We start from the raw sequence: 19,981 nt of genomic DNA on the forward strand, positions 1-19,981 counted from the left end.
CACCCTGAGAGGCCCTGATATGGGTTGTTGTCACATAGTTTTATTTTCAGTTCCAATAGACTAGACAATAGGCCTTCGAGAAAAAATATTCGTTATTTTGTAAACAGTTTTCAGCAATACGAGTTATTTTATCAACCAAATATAGTTAATGAATATTGAATTTTCACGACTGCATTGTAATCGAAACAGACTTCCAACGTATTAGGTCGTTACGTAGGCCTACATGTAGTACGTGTTGAAGAGATGTTAAGTACAGAACAAAAATGGCCAGCCGGACACCAGTGGGATCCGAACCCACAACCTCCCGATTTCGCGTCGGTTGCTCTACCAATTGAGCTATGGTGGCCCAGGCCATCTTTGTTCTGTTTGAAAGGATCTGAGCTACAGGTACTGTACTTAACATCTCTTCAACACGTACTACATGTACGTAACACGACCTAATACGTTGGAAGTCTGCTTCGATCAAATATAGTTACTTAACGCTAGGCGCGCATTTGCGATTTATAATCGCGCGATTATTTTGCAGCAAAAATGAAACTCATTGCTACAAATACGAGTGCACATAGTACATGCGACCGTAAAATCGCAGGGATTTAAAAGATCCAACCTATTTTCTTGACAATCTCGGAATGAGCTATCTAGAAAGCAATGAATCTGCGCGCACAAGCGACCATTTAGTCACAGTTCAAGCAACTGTCTTCACTGTCTTACTGCATGAATTTTAGAATAGCGCCAGAAATATCTGACAGCAAATCAAACGGTGATAACGACCTCATAAATAGTGTGCTCGACACCGGCAGATTGATATTGGAGTCAGAAAAGGAAAGCTCTTTAAAATACAGAACTTAAAGAATATGGTGATCGCAATACAAAAGAAAAACTTCGAGGAGAAATGTGTTCAGGTTTAGAATTGATCTTTCGGGGCAGAGAAGAAAAAAGGTGTGTTTGATACCCTATTTGAGTTCAGTTTAATTAATTTACCTTTACTACGGGGGGAGGGGCGGTTGTGTAATGCTAGATCCTTGTAGTGTTTCAAAGATGGTGGGCGTAATGACCTTTCCGGGCAAATTATATGAGCCTATTTCTTTTTTTTTTTTTTTTTTTTGTTTTGTTATAAGTACCGGTTCGCACATATGCCTTTTGGATACAACGAAATAGAGTAAAACCAATAATTAGGACAATCGATGAGTTAATTATTAGCGTTTACATTAAAAGCAATAAAAGTATCAAACAATTATAATTGTGATCTTGGGGCACTCCAAGTAATTAGTACGACTGCAACACTGACTAATTAATGAAATTAATAATGTGCAACATACTCCAATAATTGAAGTAAGAGATCAACAGTCATGCTTCAATATTATTTGAAACACATTCCCCAGAAGAAAGTTTTCAAATGTTCTGAAGAAGGGCATAGCCCCCAACTAAGCAAAATTTATAAAGATAAAAAAATCTACAGTTAATTTCTGATTTAGAAAAAGTTATGGTAAGCAAAATTCGACAAATTAGCACATTATCCACCCTTCATTTTTAAAGAATCAACGACTAAACAGTCCTAGAGCGCGCATAAGAATAAAATACTGCGACGGAGATTTTTCTATTGCAGCGACCAGAAATCGCAAGTGCGTGCCTAGACTAAATGTCAATAATATTACATAATGTTTCCGTAGTTAACAAAAATAAAGGTAATTACGTTATTTCAATTCACATACTGGACGAGTTCGGCGTGCGGTGAGGGGCGCGCAGCTTTGAGCTTGCATCCAGGTGGGTTCAAACACCACTATCGGCAGCCATGAGGATGGTTTTCCGTGGTGTCCCATTTTCAGACCAGGCAAATCTAGCTTAACTAAGGCCGCGGCCACTGTCTTCCCACTCCCAGGCCTTTCCTATCCCATCGTCGCCATAAGACCTATCTCTGCCGGTGCGACGTAAAGCAAATTCCACAAGTAAAAGAACTTAAATTCATATTTGTCAATCTTTTGTAAAATTACTTTTTGTAGTTGGTGTTGTTTGGCTTAAAACCCTCGATATATAGACTGGAATTCGAACCGTGGTTGCCTCGATGAAAAATCAGAGAGACAAAGCCATTCTGCTATCATCCCCCAGCGATATCATGCTTCCTCCTGGTAAACGTCATACATCATAATGGTATATACTAAATCATAAATGTAATTTCCCGTAACTTGACGTAAATTTTATAAAAATATTTATGTTTTTCTCTTGGTTACTGGATTTACGTCTCAACTACTTAAGACAGGTCTTATGGCGATGACGGAAAAGTATATGACTAGGACTCGAAAGGAAGATTTTTTCCTATTGGTTTTACGTCGCACCGATACAGATAGGTTTTATGGAGACGATGGAATAGGAATGTGCTTGGAGTGGGAAGGAAGCGGCCGTGGCGTTAATTAAGGTACAGCCCCAGCATTTGGCTGGTGTGAAAATGGGAAACCACGGAAAACCATTCAGAGGCGCCGAGAGTGGGGTTAGAACCCACCATCGCCCGAATGCAAGCTCTCAGCTATGTGACGCGAACCGCAAAGCGAACTCGCTCCACTTTAATGGTACTTAGACACTATATATTAAAAGAGTTTACAAAAAACAGCTTTGGCAAATCCGTCCATCCGTTCTACTTTGCTTCATGTTTGGTTTTTCTCCGGAATTTCCTGTCGTTGAATCATGAGACATTGACAGGTCCTGATCATTCCAATAATTGCAGGCGAAGGCTTACTCTAACCCGCAATACATTCTGTACTTAGCAGGCTGCTAAGCGACTAACACTTTAATTAATATTCTGATATAGTCTATGTGATTTTCATCCTTAGATATGTCACTGCATGGAGCTATTACTTTTGATTACTACCTGTCAAGCCAGAGAGTAAACACTTCCTCTGATCACGGAAGAATACTATTCCCTGGTAGATACTCTTTGATTCTGTAATCTTTCCCAGCTTCTAAATACACTGACTGACAGAGCAAATGCAACACCAAGAAGGAGTGGTCAGAACTTTATGCCAATTGCAGGGTAGACTGACGTCACTGAGGTATGCTCATGATGTGAAATGCGCCGCTGTGCTGCGCACGTAGCGAACGATAAATGGGACACGGCGTTGGCGAATGGCCCACTTCGTACCGTGATTTCTCAGCCGACAGTCATTGTAGAACGTGTTGTCGTGTGCCACAGGACACGAGTATAGCTAAGAATGCCAGGCCGCCGTCAACGGAGGCATTTCCAGCAGACAGACGACTTTACGAGGGGTATGGTGATCGGGCTGAGAAGGGCAGGTTGGTCGCTTCGTCAAATCGCAGCCGATACCCATAGGGATGTGTCCACGGTGCAGCGCCTGCGCCTGTGGCGAAGATGGTTGGCGCAGGGACATGTGGCACGTGCGAGGGGTCCAGGCGCAGCCCGAGTGACGTCAGCACGCGAGGATCGGCGCATCCGCCGCCAAGCGGTGGCAGCCCCGCACGCCGCACGCCACGTCAACCGCCATTCTTCAGCATGTGCAAGACACCCTGGCTGTTCCAATATCGACCAGAACAATTTCCCGTCGATTGGTTGAAGGAGGCCTGCACTCCCGGCGTCCGCTCAAAAGACTACCATTGACTCCACAGCATAGACGTGCACGCCTGGCATGGTGCCGGGATAGAGCGACTTGGATGAGGGAATGGCGGAACGTCGTGTTCTCCGATGAGTCACGCTTCTGTTCTGTCAGTGATAGTCACCGCAGACGAGTGTGGCGTCGGCGTGGAGAAAGGTCAAATCCGACAGTAACTGTGGAGCGCCCTACCGCTAGACAACGCGGCATCATGGTTTGGGGCGCTATTGCGTATGATTCCACGTCACCTCTAGTGCGTATTCAAGGCACGTTAAATGCCCACCGCTACGTGCAGCATGTGCTGCGGCCGGTGGCACTCCCGTACCTTCAGGGGCTGCCCAATGCTCTGTTTCAGCAGGATAATGCCCGCCCACACACTGCTCGCATCTCCCAACAGGCTCTACGAGGTGTACAGATGCTTCCGTGGCCAGCGTACTCTCCGGATCTCTCACCAATCGAACACGTGTGGGATCTCATTGGACGCCGTTTGCAAACTCTGCCCCAGCCTCGTACGGACGACTAACTGTGGCAAATGGTTGACAGAGAATGGAGAACCATCCCTCAGGACACCATCCGCACTCTTATTGACTCTGTACCTCGACGTGTTTCTGCGTGCATCGCCGCTCGCGGTGGTCCTACATCCTACTGAGTCGATGCCGTGCGCATTGTGTAACCTGCATATCGGTTTGAAATAAACATCAATTATTCGTCCGTGCCGTCTCTGTTTTTTTCCCAACTTTCATCCCTTTCGAACCACTCCTTCTTGGTGTTGCATTTGCTCTGTCAGTCAGTGTATATTCAACAGATGGCAGAGCGTTCCTAATAACTCAATCATGCTAAGAGAAAAAAGTCTACGTACTAACAGACCCCATCATGACATATGCCTTAGACATTTGGAAACTCGTATCGAAGGATAACCTAGCTACACTAGAAAGAGTGAAGGCCATGTATATTTAAAAAGTGTTCTCCCTGGCAAAAAAAAAAAAAGTTCCTTTGAGATTTATCTATGAGCCTCCACATAGAAGAAATGCTATTAAAAATACCATTGCCTTCTACGACACAATATGAAGCTTTACATCAGGAACTACAGGATAAAAAAGCTAATATATGAATAGATTTTTACCAAACAGACGGCATGATGACCTCTTTTTATTAAATGTTCATAAAACCACTGAAAAGGGCAGGCAAAACAATATGACGACAGGAATATCAAGACGAGTTATCTGACTTATTTATAATGAATGCTGCGGAGTAGCTCGGCTCCTCTAGTTTCATATGAATTTTCAAATTCCTGTGAATATAAAATTACAGACTTTGTAACCTTGGTCAGCCCTAGAACAGGTGTTATCGTTGTTTGGAAATGGAGAACTACACATTCCTCAACAATATGATAATCATCTATTGTTCACAGTAATTCAGATGTTATATTTATGCCAAGAAAGTGATTCATTGAAACTGACTCACATAGTCTGCTCTACGTACTGCTATATTTCTTGAAATAAAGTAATACTCACAATTACAATCGCCCGCGGTACAGAAAGAATAGCACACTTTTTTTACCTGAGGATGAATTAAGAGCCCGCTTAAATTTGCGAGGTACTTAGACCTATACACTACGTAGGTGGCAAAGGTATGAAGAATTGACTGAAAAAAGCTCCCGATTTCCACTGAAAAATTTCACATAACAGAAATATCGATCTTAAGGTACATTATAGAAAATACATATATGTTACAATTTGCTTTACGTCGCACCGACACAGATAGGCCTTATGGCGACGATGGAGAGAAAATGCCTACGAGAGGGAAGGAAGCGGCCGTGGCCTTAAAGTACAGCTCTAGCATTTGCCTGTGTGAAAATGGAAAACCACAGAAAATCGTCAGGGCTGCCGACGGTGGGATTCGAACCCACTATCTTCCGAATGCAAGCTCACAGCTAAAAGGAAGCAAAGTCATCTCCGTACAGGCCATGAAGGCCCTTAGAGGGGTGGAAGGTAAAGGCTTCCACTATCCGTAACCTCGGCACTTGATGGTGTAGAGTGATTAACTCTACGCCCGGCCGCCTTTGCCCCCAGGAATTAGCCTGGTACTCATTTTTGGTGTAGGCTGAGTGAACCTCAGGGCCGTATGCGCCTCAGGAAGTGGAAATCTCGTTTCTTAAAGTTTACGACTTCCAGACGGGGATTCGAACTCACGTCCTTCCAGGCGAACCGAGCACGCCTTTACCGCCTCGGGCAGGCAGCCCCTAAGCTCACAGCTGCGCGACCCTAACCATACAGCCAAGTCGCTTGGTTCAGTGCATAAATAAATACAGGCTTACATTCCATCGTGTGTATTCTACACTGTAGCACCCATCCTAAGTGAGACATCATACAAAGTCATTTGGAAAAGTGAGAAACGATGAGCTTCCTTGGGACATGTCGTTGAAGAGGAAAACATTTTGTAGCTACAGGGTTCTCGTTATTTGCAACAATAGAAAATTATAGGATGTGCAACAGGAAAATAAAGTGTTATAGCCGACCCTCGAAGTGTGGCGATCTATCATGTTCGAATAGCATCATGGTGCGTGAGCCATCTCCGTGGTACGTGCTTGTCTAAGGAGCATGGGGCATGCTATTGCCTTCCAGTGCAATGCCCTGAACTTTAATCCCAAATAAACTTCACAACTTATCTTCTACAAACTGAAAGGATATGCTATATTCTCTCCATTTAATGAAAGTAGATTCCACAAACAAACGCAACCATTATAAAAATTTAACATTACCTCAAGGGACAGTTCTAGGACCTATCCTATTCGCGTAATAAACTCATGATCTTTATTATGAATATTGCACCTTCATATTAATTTGTGCGATTTCATACATAAATACTGTTATTGGTTTTACGGCCTACTATTTTTATGGTGTTTGCAGACGCTGAAGCGCAGGAATTGTGTTCTGTAGGAGTTGTTTTACATGCTGGCAATTCTATGGATATGAAGCTGGTGTAGTTAGATATCTTCAAATACCACTGAAGAGAACCGGACAAAAGTGTATGGAGGGCAGGAATAGTACAATTAATCCTGTGGCAGGATCTCATAACACTTGCGAAGGGCGTTCAATATATAATGCAACACATTTTATTTCTCGGCCAATTTTGGTTTTAAAAAATTGGAATTTTGTTTCGGACATCTTTGAATATTCTCGCTTCGTCTCGTAGAGTTTCATTAATTTTCTATAGGTGGCAGCTCTATAATTAGATGTCAAAATGGTGTCTGTGATGGAGGTGCGTACTAAACGGAGAGCAGTTTTTAAGTTTCTTTTGGAGGAAAACCGGGGCATCACAGATATTCATAGTCGCTTGAAGAAAGTCTACGGAGACCTGGCAGTGGATAAAAGCACGGTGAGTTATTGGGCGACGCATGTTTCATCATCACATCACCAATAGGAGCTCACAAAACTTCAGTGAACTGTTCTTCCTCATCCACCCGACAGCCCGGATCTCGCGCCTTCTGACTTCCATCTGTTTGGCCCGATGAAAAAAATGAAATGGCGTATGGCTTTTAGTGCCGGGAGTGTCCGAGGACATGTTCGGCTCGCCAGGTGCAGGTCTTTTGATTTGACACCCTTAGGTGACCTGCGCGTCGTGATGAGAATGAAAATGATGATGAAGATGACACATACACCCAGCCCCGGTGCCAGTGAAATTAACCAATGATGGTTAAACTTCCCGACCCTGCCGGGAATCGAGCCCGGGACCCCTGTGACTAAAGGCCAGCACGCTAACCATTTAGCCGTGAAGCCGGACTTGGCCCGATGAAGGATGCACTACGTGGACAGCGGGGAAGTTATCAATGCAGCACGACGTTGGCTCCGACATCGACCAGCCGAATGGTACCATGCAGGCATACAGGCCCTCACAATACGGTGGCGTAAGGCCGTAGCATTGAACGGAGTCCGGCTCCACGGCTGAATGGTTAGCGTGCTGGCCTTTGGTCACAGGGGTCCCGAGTCCTATTCCCTGCAGGGTCGGGAATTTCAACCGTAATTGGTTAACTTCGCTGGCCCGGGGCTGGGTGTACGCGTCTACTTCATCATTTCATCCTCATCATGACGCGCAGGTCGCCTACGGGAGTCAAATCAAAAGACTTGCATCTGGGGAGCCGAACTTTTCCTCGGACACTCCCGACACTAAAAGCAATACGCCATTTCATTTTCACTGAATGGAGATTATGTTGGAAAATAGGTTGTAGTAGCAAAAGGATTGGAGAATAACAAGGTGTATTTGAATCCTCAATAAAACCAACCTGCTTTTAGAAAAAAATGTGCTGCGTTATATATTGAACTCCCTTCGTAATAATAGTATTCAAAATATTAGTTACAAATTGGCTGGTATGTGTGGCAGAAAAAGATATGTTTGTGTAAGACTGAATATTGTATGTGCCTCCGTAACGTAATGTTTAGTGCTATTAGCTGCCCAGAAATCAGCACATCGAACACAACGCGGGTTTCAGCCGGTATCAGCGTAGCGTACTTGATATGGCACGATCCTCTCAACTCGAAGGTCCTTGTTCAAATCTTTCCCCTGGAAATTTTGTTTTTCTGCCATTGGTGCTCTCAAGCCCGTCTTAAGCCACGAGGAGATTTAGCAACACCGCATCGCAAAGTGACCTCATTGGCTAACTTCAACAGCTGATAAAATTACAACGGTGCGAGATATCGAATTATTTCTTTCAAATTGTTTATCAGTATGACCAACCCTCTGACATTTATATACCCGGTCCACGTTGTTTGCAACCACCCAGTCCAGCCATCGATTATCTGCAGTCACATCCCACGGTCTTCAGCAGTCCTTTTCATCGTGACATAGGAAGGAAAACCCAGCTGAGTGATTATGTTACTAAGGCATGAGAGACGCGGTCTTCCTCTCGACTTCGAAGACAGTCTGGAGAAAGCTGTCATGTCGTAGGACGTGTCCAAGAAATTTAACTTTCTTCTGCTCCACTGTATAAAATAAAGGCGGTTTTTCATTAACGCCATTCAAGATTTGGATATTAGTGTTCTTCTCTTTCCAACTCGTCCCTGTCAGTCTTCTCGAGAACCACATTTCTTTAGCTTCTAGTCTTGATTGTCCTTGTTTTCCCGAAGTCCAGGTCTCAGAACCGTAAGTTAGCACACTCCAAACAAAGGTTTTAACAAATTTCTTCCTGGTTTCAATTCCTCTTCAATTCTTCTTTGACTTCTGTCAGACACTGATTATCATTGATAATAACACTATCCATATAACAAAATTCTTTAACCTGATCTAATTTTCCAGAGCCTAATTTAATGTTATTTTTCAATTGTCTTTTCCTTTTGAACGACCATCATTTTCCTTTCCTTTGTGTTTATTTTTAGCCTGAACTTTAACGTGTTCTTAGTGTTTAGTATACAGAGCATCCTAGTCATTTTGTGCTCTGAGATAAAAAATTTTGTGAGAACGCTCAGTCTTAATCATACCAGCATGCAGTTCGCGTGATGGCATACAGAATAATTTTGCCATCGTCATAGTTACTTCACTGGAGTACAATCCTGTGACCTAATTTGCCTTATCCTAAAAATACCAAGTAAGATAGTGGTGGTGGAGGTGGTGATTGTTTTAAAAGGCAGTACAACTAGGCAACCATCCTCTGTACAACACTAAGCAGGGAGAAAAAATGGAAGGGATCCGATCCTTCGAAAAATGAAGGTATCGGCCAAAGAAAGACAAGGACCGCGAAGTGCGTGAGAATGAAATACACCTTAGGCCTCGAGTTCTATAATACCGTCCGGGTCGGAAAAGTACAAGAATTGACCAAGGGAGGTCGGATAGGATATATATGTTATTATTATTAATATTATTATTATTAGTAGTAGTAGTAGTAGTAGTAGTAGTATTAACAAATACGTCGCAAAAGGGAAATATCCCGGTGGCAATAGTCATTTACAATAGTAATTAACCAACAACAATAACAAACAACAAGAAGAGTACACCAAGCAATTCCATGGAAAGAAAATATGACAATACTGCTAGTTTAACTTTCTAAATCCAGCATCATTATTGTGCCCGTTCGCATCTTGTAGACCATTTACAAAATGGCGGCGTACGAAGGTATGGCCCATGCGATCTATTAAGGCAATGAACTTCTCATTAATACGGTATATAGGAGACCATGCACGTCACGGAACGGATTGATTTGGAAGACACTGCAGAACAGTAGAGGCTCAGTTGGATTGTTTTATAAAAACATATAGCAGCGGACTAATTGTTTAAAAAAATACTCTAAAATTTTCAACGGCAGAAGAAAGACGCAAGTACAAGCTAAGCTTTACATCTGAAGATTATCCTAAACTTCTGAAGAAGATATTGACTATTTTACGATCGACGATAAAATCTGACAAAATAATTCACCGGCGTACATTATAAAAGAGACGAGATATTATAAAAATAAGTAAATCGCGGTGAGATACATCTGACTTGGATCCGGTGAGCAACCACTCTGCGATTGGCGAAGAAGGACTCACTATATCGGAGGACCGATAATTTCGTATGGGAAGAAAGTTACCCCTGTTGTTATAAAATTAATGTATATATGGAGAACTTATCCCAACTGAAGAAAATTTCGTCGTTAAGAATAAGCAGTAGAACAATGGAATATATCATGACTGATTGCTCCGCAAAAGGAATTTTCTACGCTGTCTGCAGATTTGGAATGATGACTGCTTGCTAAATCTACATGATGGACTGACTGGGGATAGGCACCGGCCAGCCAGTAGACCAGCCGATGAGGATAGGACCGGCCAGCCAGATGACCAGCCAATGAGGATAGGACCGGCCAGCCAGATGACCAGCCGATGAGGATAGGACCGGCCAGCCAGATGACCAGCCAATGAGGAATGGACCGGCCAGCCAGATGACCAGCCGATGAGGAATGGACCAGCCAGCCAGATGACCAGCCGATGACCGGGAAGACGTTGTCCAACCGGAGATCCAGATCCTAACAGAGGGTCTAACCACAAACAAGGAATGGAGCGACAACCAGACCAAACATAACATCTGACGAGCTAAGTCTTTACATTTTTTTAGTAGAGTAGTTTCTTGCAATCCACGCCCTCGCTCTAACTTCGGCATGTGCGGATTAATTGGTGATATTTATGAATTAATTAATAACGTGTGTGAATCATAAAGTGAAGTGTGAGATATTTAAGGCTATAAGATAAGATGGCAGTGTAGAATTAGAATTCTATTATATCATATACATGCTACCGCACTTGCATACATACAGTAGAAACTAGCATGTGTAAATGAAAGAAGTGTTACTTGTGAAGATCTAATAGCAATGAGTCTATACAACTAGTGAAACTTCGATTAATCTCGTATTACTTGTACTATGATTACGTCACGAATTTATCTGCGCGACACAGAGGAATATAGTTAAGTTACGTATTCTTTTCTTTATAGAAAGAGGGCATTGAACTCCAACTGCTGTTAAAAGATAAGAGGTTATTAAAATGCGTTTATAATAAGGCAATTCTAAAATGTTTGGCATATAGCTTTAAGAGTAATCGGCGATATGCGTACGGCGATAAGTATGCCAGTGGAATGATAATGTATATTGGAATGGTGTTAAAATATGGTTATTTCTCGGAGTATATTAAGGAATATTTGAAATGAAGATGTTTGTTTATATTCTGCGGTATGAGAAAGAATTGTAATTCGCCGAGGAAACGTTGCGTTAGATTAACATGAGGTGAGTTTCTATGTCATATGGAAAGAGTATGTCAAAAGAGTGAACATCGCGCAGATGACCCATTTTAAGGTAAGATTGACATGTATTATGGTAGAATTGTGAATCGTGACAGTTTTTGTCTGACATTGGTTAATGGTATGTAGCGAATACAAGAGAGTTCTTTAACATACGGTTTAACTAGGCTCATGACTAAGTACACATGTGATATTTTTTGGTGCGGTGACATTTCAATATAATACTATTAATTTTATTCTGTACTGACCATACGAGTTGAGTAGCTCGTACACATGAGAGATATTGAGTAATAGGAGATAGCTAAAGCACATTGAGCCGTTGGTGGAGGAGTGTGTGGATCGGAAACTACCTAAACAGTTAGATAGATGTTCATTTCTTTTCACGCAGATATGATTTGAGTTGAAGTGTTTAAAATATAAAGAATAGGAAAATGGTTAGTTAGGAGCCATATGTCATAGGCTCAAGGGAGGTATTGTCTTAGCCCGTAAGTTGTTATTTATGCGTATTCAAGATGAAGGACCAAATAATCAGAGTTCAGATTTATGAATGGAAAATTTGGAGAGGAGTTTTACGATTTCATACTCACGCAAGAGTTTATTTGGGAGATACATACGCAAAGATATGGTCAGATTTACATTCGCAATCTGACTTTATGCCATTTAATTTTTATTATGTTTCAATTTAGCAAACCATCCATTTTTATCACAGTGAATTGACTTAAATGTGGTGAGAATAATTAATATAATTATCGTGACAGTATTCACATCGAGTATTTATATGGAAACCGTGATTGGTCAGTGATCTCTTAAATATAATTAGAGTAAATCAAATACACTTCGGAACATGGCTACGAATATAGAAGTAAATAACTAATATGAACTTGAACATTGAATGAGAATGAGTGTAAATAATTTAAAATCTTAATTATTTTACTTCATTTGAGCCAGCGCTGACTCTAATCCTTTATACATAAATGTTATTAAGATAATACTACCCAGAATTCACATTTAACTTTACATTGAACATGATTTATTCCAATAAAGTTTCTTATACTATTCTTTTAGAAAGTGTCTGTGTTATGAATTCCTTTTGGGTAACAGCTAGTTTGTAAGTTAGCTATTAAGTTTAGTAGATATAAGTAACTGATGAATTTGACAAAAGAGAGAGACTCTTTTTGAGGTTTTCGGCCGCAGGTCCTTACTTGAGTGAATAGGTTCCCCCAAGATGCGTGTCTCAGCAGACCGAGTCTCTTCCGAAACCACGTTAAAAACAAACACATATAAAATCTCAGATTTTATGAGCGATAGATAGAATACCCTGAGAAGAAACCGAGTTACCGGGAGAACATTGCACTGACCGCTCGACTGTCGGGTGCATTATATACAAACACACACATAACTGAAATATTTCCAGTAGTTAACACTACATATTACAATACTATGGGCTGAACTTACTATTAGATTAACACTACAAGTGCTGATGAAGTAAAATTAAAACATAACTACACAACAACAATAGTACAAAAAGGAATTCCATGGAAAACAAAATATTACAAGAAATACTACTAGTTTAACATTCTAAATCCATTATCATCGTATACAAATTCATACACAAGTAAAATATGAATGTGAGGAGCCTGTCAAGTAATGCCAGAACTCGGCTGAGGACCCGGTGGTCGACAACCCACGCTTCCTAGTTAAGAGCCCGTGGTGCCCCATTTAGTCGCCTCTTACGACAGGCAGGGATACCGTGGGTGTTATTCTACCGCCCCCGCCCACAAGGGTAAGCGGGTCACGCAGATCATCTGTAGTGAGAACGACAAGTTAGGTTCTGTTGTTTTACATCGCACTGACACAGGCAGGTCTTATGGTGATGATGGGATGAGAAAGGCCTAGGAGTGGGAAGGAAGCAGCCGTGGCCTTAAGGTATAGCCCCAACATTTACCTGGTGTCAAAATAGGAAATCACGGAAAACCATCTTTAGGGATTCAAACGCACTATCTCCCGGATGCAAGCTCACAACTGCGCGACCCTAACCGCACGTCCAACTCGCCCGGTAGTTAGGTTTCCCTTTGAAGTATTCCGGATTTAGTTTAATAACTTCTCACGTGCTGTGTAAGGGCACAAGTTTACCCATTTCCAAACTGTAGAAGTTCATTAACTAAGTGTGCTGAACGTCAGTCACTCACCGTCTCCCAGACAACCACACTATCCGCTGAAGGAACGACACTCAACCTGCAAGTTATGTATGGACAAACCACGAACCACTAGATAAGCAACCCACAAAGTCAGCGAACACCACGTACTTGGGAAAGAACTGGTAGGCAGAGGAACAAACTAACAATGATTCAGCGGCGGTTGCTGATTCTTAGAGACAAATATTGAATGCGGTCTGTATGCACTTTATATTTATACCTGTCAATCAGGTATAGTAACTTATGGAACAAACAGTCTGAAGAATCACTTGTTTAAAATTTACGACGAACTACCTCATGAAAAAAAATATATTTCAACAATTAATAAATTCAAACTAAATTTAAGAAAAGTGTTTCAGTCCACTCTGGTATTAAAAATTATGAAAAAAGTGTCTTTGTAAATTACAGGATTAAGTTAAAACATGTAAACATTGTTTTTGTAATTAGTTAGGCTATAATCGTCTTTCAGTTTTATTCTAGTTTTTGTTTACATTATTATTTGTATTATTGTAGTAGTTTCGATTTTAAATTCCATTGTAACGAACAGATACCACACCTTGAATATGTTCGATTTTTGTGTATTTTGAATGTAATGCAACTGTCCAATGAATATAACATAACCCCTTAAAGTGAACTTTGCTCGTTGGGGCCTTTCTTGAATAAATAAATTTAAAAATTATGCTAAAGTAAAACATAATTTACAAGATTTGACTTTTTTTGTATTTATTTTACATTTGCAATTCTTTCACTACAATCCAGGTTTATTTCAGTAAAAGCTATTTTCAGATGCACCAGTTAAAAGCGATCGGTATTTTGACTTGGCATAGTTCATTGGTGAAGCCAGTTGCTCACACAAATGAGTAGAAACAAACACGGCCGAAATTGATTTGCAAGTAATCACTTAGCACTTATACTTGCCAACTTTACCGCGAGGCATATATGAATTTGAGCTGCAAATCCAGCCATTTTGAACACGAAAGTCTAAGGACGTTTTCTCCTTTGGAAACTAAGGAAAACTTCTTTTTCTATTCATCATGAAATTGAATTTAGACGCTGATTTTGTTAGCTTTGGGTGTACCATTAAGAATTTTCAAAATTTCCAACCGGATCCCAGCCACTGATACAAAGAAGTGACGAGCGAATAAACACTGACCTCCGTCAGTACTAACTCTTGCAGTATGCCTGAAGGTCAAGAAACACTTTCGGTTGGTGAAACAGTAAACATTCACTCACCAGGCTTAATGTAAGAAGGATGCAGTACTGACTGCAAATATCCCAGTCATATATTACGCAGTTTCATATACTGAGATATACATACACTGCCGGAAAAAAACATGCAACATTCTCAAGGACTGTGTTTAGTGGCACCAGGGTATGATATGGCATAATGAGTAGTTGATGATGATGTGTTAGTGATGCATTTGTCATGGACAGCGGCTATCAGCAGGCTTGTCCGTACGCACTCTGTTTTGACTCTACAAGCAGTAACTGTGCTGAGGTTAGAGGTGAATTGTGCTTGCAACATTCATTCTAGGGTACAACCGTGCCTCTCAGACGAGTACGTGCTTCCCTTGAACAACCGCAGCCATTTGAACGGAATCACATTGTGGGCCTGCGGGAAGCTGGATGACGTATCGATGGATTGCTGCACATGTTCGGCACAATGTATCGGTGGTGTGTCACTGCTTTCATCAGTGGTCTGTGGAACATCCCCACACCCGTAGACCAGGCTCCGGACGTCCGAGTAGTACAGACGTACGTCAAAAGCGGTACATTGTGCGAGCAGCGGTGGCCGACCGAACGTCATCCAGAAACGAAATTCCGTCACATGTTGTACCTGCTGCGTCACCACGGACAACTAGGAACCGTCTGCTTGCAGCAGGATTACAATCACGTGTGCCTCTGGCCGGGCTACCACTGGCAGCACGACATCGCCAAGCACGGCTACTCTGATGTCGTGAAAGAGTCGACTGGAGAGCGGAATAGCGCTCTGTTGTCCTCAGTGGCGAGAGCAGGTTCTGTCTGTATGCAGGTGATGAACGTACACGTGTGAGCGGCGTATTCCAGAGTGCATTCGCCAACGACACTCAGGTCCCACCCCAGGCTTCATGATGTGGCGGGCCATCAGTTACAATTCGCAGTCACAGTTGGTATTTCTGCAGGATAACGTAATCATTGCCCGGTAAATTGAACGGGTTGTTGTCCCCGTGTTACTGCTATTTCTTCGACAGGAAGTTCATGTGCATTTTCAGCAGGACAATGCACGTCCTGCGACGCAACGTGTTCTATGTGGTGTACAACAACTGCCCTGGCCAGCAAGATCACCGGATCTCTCACCAATTGAACACGTATGGTACATGATGAAGCAAGAACTTACGTGTTCTAAACAGCCTGCAACAACCATTGCCGAATTGCATCAAAAGCTGCAAGATACTGGGGACAATCTATCGCATGATGCGCCTCGGCACCTTTATGATAATGATGCTTGGTGTTTAAAGGGACCTAACACCTAGGTGATCGGCCCCTAATGGTACGAAATGAGACGAAATGTAATGAAAAATTATAAGTCCAAAATCCTCCACTGATCAGAATTCAAAACGTGAGGACTAAGAATGAGTGGGTGGAAACGAATTTAAAACAATCAGTAGATCCGACCCGCAATGCCTCACATTCACAGAAACTGACGTAAAACAATAGTATTACTGATCAAGGGACTGCTTCTATAGAATATTACTGAATCGATGATTCTTGCACTTTAAAGGTCATCCACCCCTCATAATGGTACTTATCATTAGCAAAGTAGAACCATGGTATTTGTCATGTTGCAGGACTAATCAAAAGTAGCGTAGACTCGCGATATTCCACACTCACAGGTAATGAAATTCGCACATGTAATACAGGCCTATAGTGTTTCGCACATTGCGGCGCCATTTACAGGCAACGCAAACCTATGGTGTTCATCACAGAAGTGTACTAGCCCCAGGGACTCGTACTATCCCGTTGTATTCCTCAGAGTGGTTACTAATCATAGGCAAACCAGAACCGTGGTGTTTCCCACCCGTGGTGTCGCTCATATAGTGGTACTAATCAAAGGTACTGTAAAAGCCGGAAGTGCACTCTGTTGCTACTAATCACAAACCTATTTTGTACCTAACATAGTGCTACTACGCGCATGCAAAAGCGACCCATGGTGTCTAATGTACTAATTACAAGTAGCCTCATGGTTCTAATTCGATCATCCCTTGGTCGCCCCTTTTAGTAGCCTCTTACGACAGGGTGGGTGTATTCTCAGTCTGCGTCCCCCACCCTCAGGGGGTACACCTTTATGATCGCTTGCATGCGCGAATACAGTCTATCTCAGGCATCACTCTAGTTTTGGAAATGCTAATTTTCTGATCATACTCGCTTCACCTATTTTCAAGTTCCAAAATACATAGTTTGAAGGCTTTCACAGTGTAACTGTTCGACCCTAAGCTTCTCACTAGAGGAGACGAAAGTTGATACCTTGGGACACATGAATATCAAATAAACTATATGTGGCTTGCCCGCTAATTGCCACGCAAATAGAAACAATTAACATTCCATGGTTTCCCATTTCTCTATGTGATGTATGGGCGCCAGCGTTACAGTTTTAAACAAAACTGTAAAGCAAAATTTACATTTACTAGCATAGAGACTTATACTTAAATCACAGGGGTAGGATTTTAAATAATTAACCATTAAGTATCGTTTGAGAAAGAAAATTAACGCGATATAAAATACAAATGAATTTATTATACAAAAAAATGAGATGAATCTGAAAAGTTCCCTAAAGCGTGGAGGGATTTAGAATTTACGTTACTGAAATTACTAATTGCTTGCTTTATCTAATTGAAGCTCACCAATTGCAGTTTCCGTTGAAGTCATCTGGTTTCCGTGGTTACTCGTTTTCTTCTCGATGTAGAATTGGCTCCATGGACATCCTTCCTTCTCTGATGTGGTACGGGCTCTCTTGACTAGCACTCCCTAATTGCTATTTTCTTTCTTACTACAGAAAAGTACGCGTAAAATGACAGTATATTAAATTAGTCTGGCTGGAGAAGCCTGGACGGTTACAACAGTACAGTCTGCTATTAAGACCAAGTCGCCGGCACAGGCCATACTTCTTACATTTCCACCGAACTACATCCTCCTTCCATTCAATTTTATACTTCTCAATAAATAATTTAAGTATACAATGTACAAATAGATGAAAGAGTACAGCCTTGTCAAACCCCTTAAACTACTTTCAGCCAAGAGCGCTTTCTACCACCAGTTCTCACTGCGGCCCGATTGTGAATATATTTTTGCTAGTGGCTTTAGGTTGCACCGACACAGATAGGTCTTATGGCGACAACCTTGACAGGAAGGGCCTAGGAGTGGAAAGGAAGTGGCCTTGGCATTTGCCTGGTGTGAAATGTGGAAACCACGGAAAACCATATTCGGGGCTGCCAAAAATGGGGTTCGAACCCACTATCTCCCGGATACAAGTTCACAGCTGCGCGCCCCTTATCGCACAGCCAACTCGCCCAGTAATATTATATATTAATACTACTTAAGGTATCGTACATACATTGATCATACATACAGCTATCTGGATAATTTACATTTATGTTAGTGACGTTAATTAAGTTTGATATACACAGTACTAAGTCTTACTTAACCTTAATGTTAATCTATGCATATGTCTGTGGTACAGATGATGTATGGGAAAAACGATAACTCACAACTAGGACTCGAAAGCTGAAGACTTATAAATTGCCCAAAAAAACTATTAAAATGCCTAAACAATCTACAGAAAACGGCCTAGAAATTGGCATAAAAGACGTAAAAATGCTATCCAAATTAATTCATAATTTCAGTTTTAATTACGTATTTAATGAGGGGATATCATGTTTTAAAATGCAAAGTTGTGTGTGTTATGCAACATATAGTGCAAAAATGTATGATTGAAATGCTTATTGCATAAATTACATATCTTTTATTAACATAATTTAAAAATTGAATTTCGTGTTTGTTAAAATAGTCCGCCCCTGCTTATTTCATAAATTACATATTTTTTATTAACATAATTTAAAAAATGAATTTCGTGTTTGTTAAAATAGTCCGCCCCGCGGTGTAGGGGGCAATGCATCCGCCTGTCACCCGGCGGCCCCGGGTTCGATTCTCGGCGTGTCAGGGGTTTTAATCATAAATTATTAATATCCCTGGCCTGGATAGAGGGTTTTTGTGTCGTCCTTAACGTCCCTTTCCTCACATTCATCACTCTACACTTCCGCAATTCCAATTACACGCAGGTTCATATCATATGGTGCAAGTAGGGGCAAAAGATCTCTAGAGGTCGACACCCCGAACAAATAGCATTTTCAAAAACAAAAAAAAAACGAATATTGTTAAAGTAAGTACTTGCAGAATTTAGAATGAAATGTTTTTTCCTCACTTACAATGAATTCGACGAACCCGTAATGGACATCCTGGAGAAAGAAATTGAAATGAGTATAACTGGAATCATATTTGATTAAACCACACTAGGGTTACAGAAATTTGAATTTGGAAACCTTACTTCAGTTGGCTTTGCAGTATATCACAATAGTCATCTCCAGGTTCTTAGGTTCAGACAGAAAGTCGCGAAACATCGAGCAACTTCTCTCCACAACAACGGATGTTAAGGATTCATACATGAAGCAAGTGAGATCTTCCTCTTCAAAAACACATCAAAATTTCCTCGTTTAATTATCTCATTTGCACATAATATTTGATACCCCTGGTTTTTTGAGCATTCGTTTCATTTTTCATTCCATTTTCTTTCTTACTACAGAAAAGATGTTTAAGAGGTAATGGATGAAATGAAGATATTTCTGACTGAGAATGGGCAGTAGAAATGCATCCGAAGAAGGTGAAGTTGCAAAACAAAAGGCCGTTAAGACTTTAAAAAAGGCTAAAAAGGGCCTATAAGCCAAAAATGCCGAAAAACGCAAAAAAGAACTAAACCCACCATTTTCTGGCCTATAATGACCCAGAATGAACTTATGTTGGGTGTCGTCCTTGGACACTCGAGAAATAAAGGAGTTTTCCTCAACTTTCGAGCCCTGCTCATAACACTTACAATATATAGAACATATACAATATATAAAACGGTCTTATTGAATTAATATGAAAATTAAAATGAAAAATTTAAATCCACAGCCTGTTTCCAGTCATTCGACCGAGTCAGGAATGGAATGAATGAAGCCCCTCGTCTAGCGGCGAGGACAGGAATTGTCCCGACTGCCGAAGACTGATGCCACTGCCTTCGTGAAGTACAGGCCGTACTGTAGCAAGCGCGGGAAAGCAATCAGCTGATCGTTAGGGGGAAAGTTCAGCACGTGAGTTAGTTGAGTTACATGTGAATTCTTCGCTGTTTTATTGAAA

At 41.4% G+C, this 19,981-nt stretch overlaps 1 long non-coding RNA gene across 1 annotated transcript in view; it reads right to left on the minus strand.

Moving 5' to 3' along the window:
• The window catches only part of LOC136872376 (uncharacterized), a 711,320-nt gene that overhangs the window by 548,991 nt on the left and 142,348 nt on the right, over window positions 1–19,981 (minus strand). The window lies entirely within an intron of this gene.

This window comes from Anabrus simplex, chromosome 4, assembly GCF_040414725.1.
Source record: "Anabrus simplex isolate iqAnaSimp1 chromosome 4, ASM4041472v1, whole genome shotgun sequence".
NCBI classification, from domain to species: domain Eukaryota; kingdom Metazoa; phylum Arthropoda; class Insecta; order Orthoptera; family Tettigoniidae; genus Anabrus; species Anabrus simplex.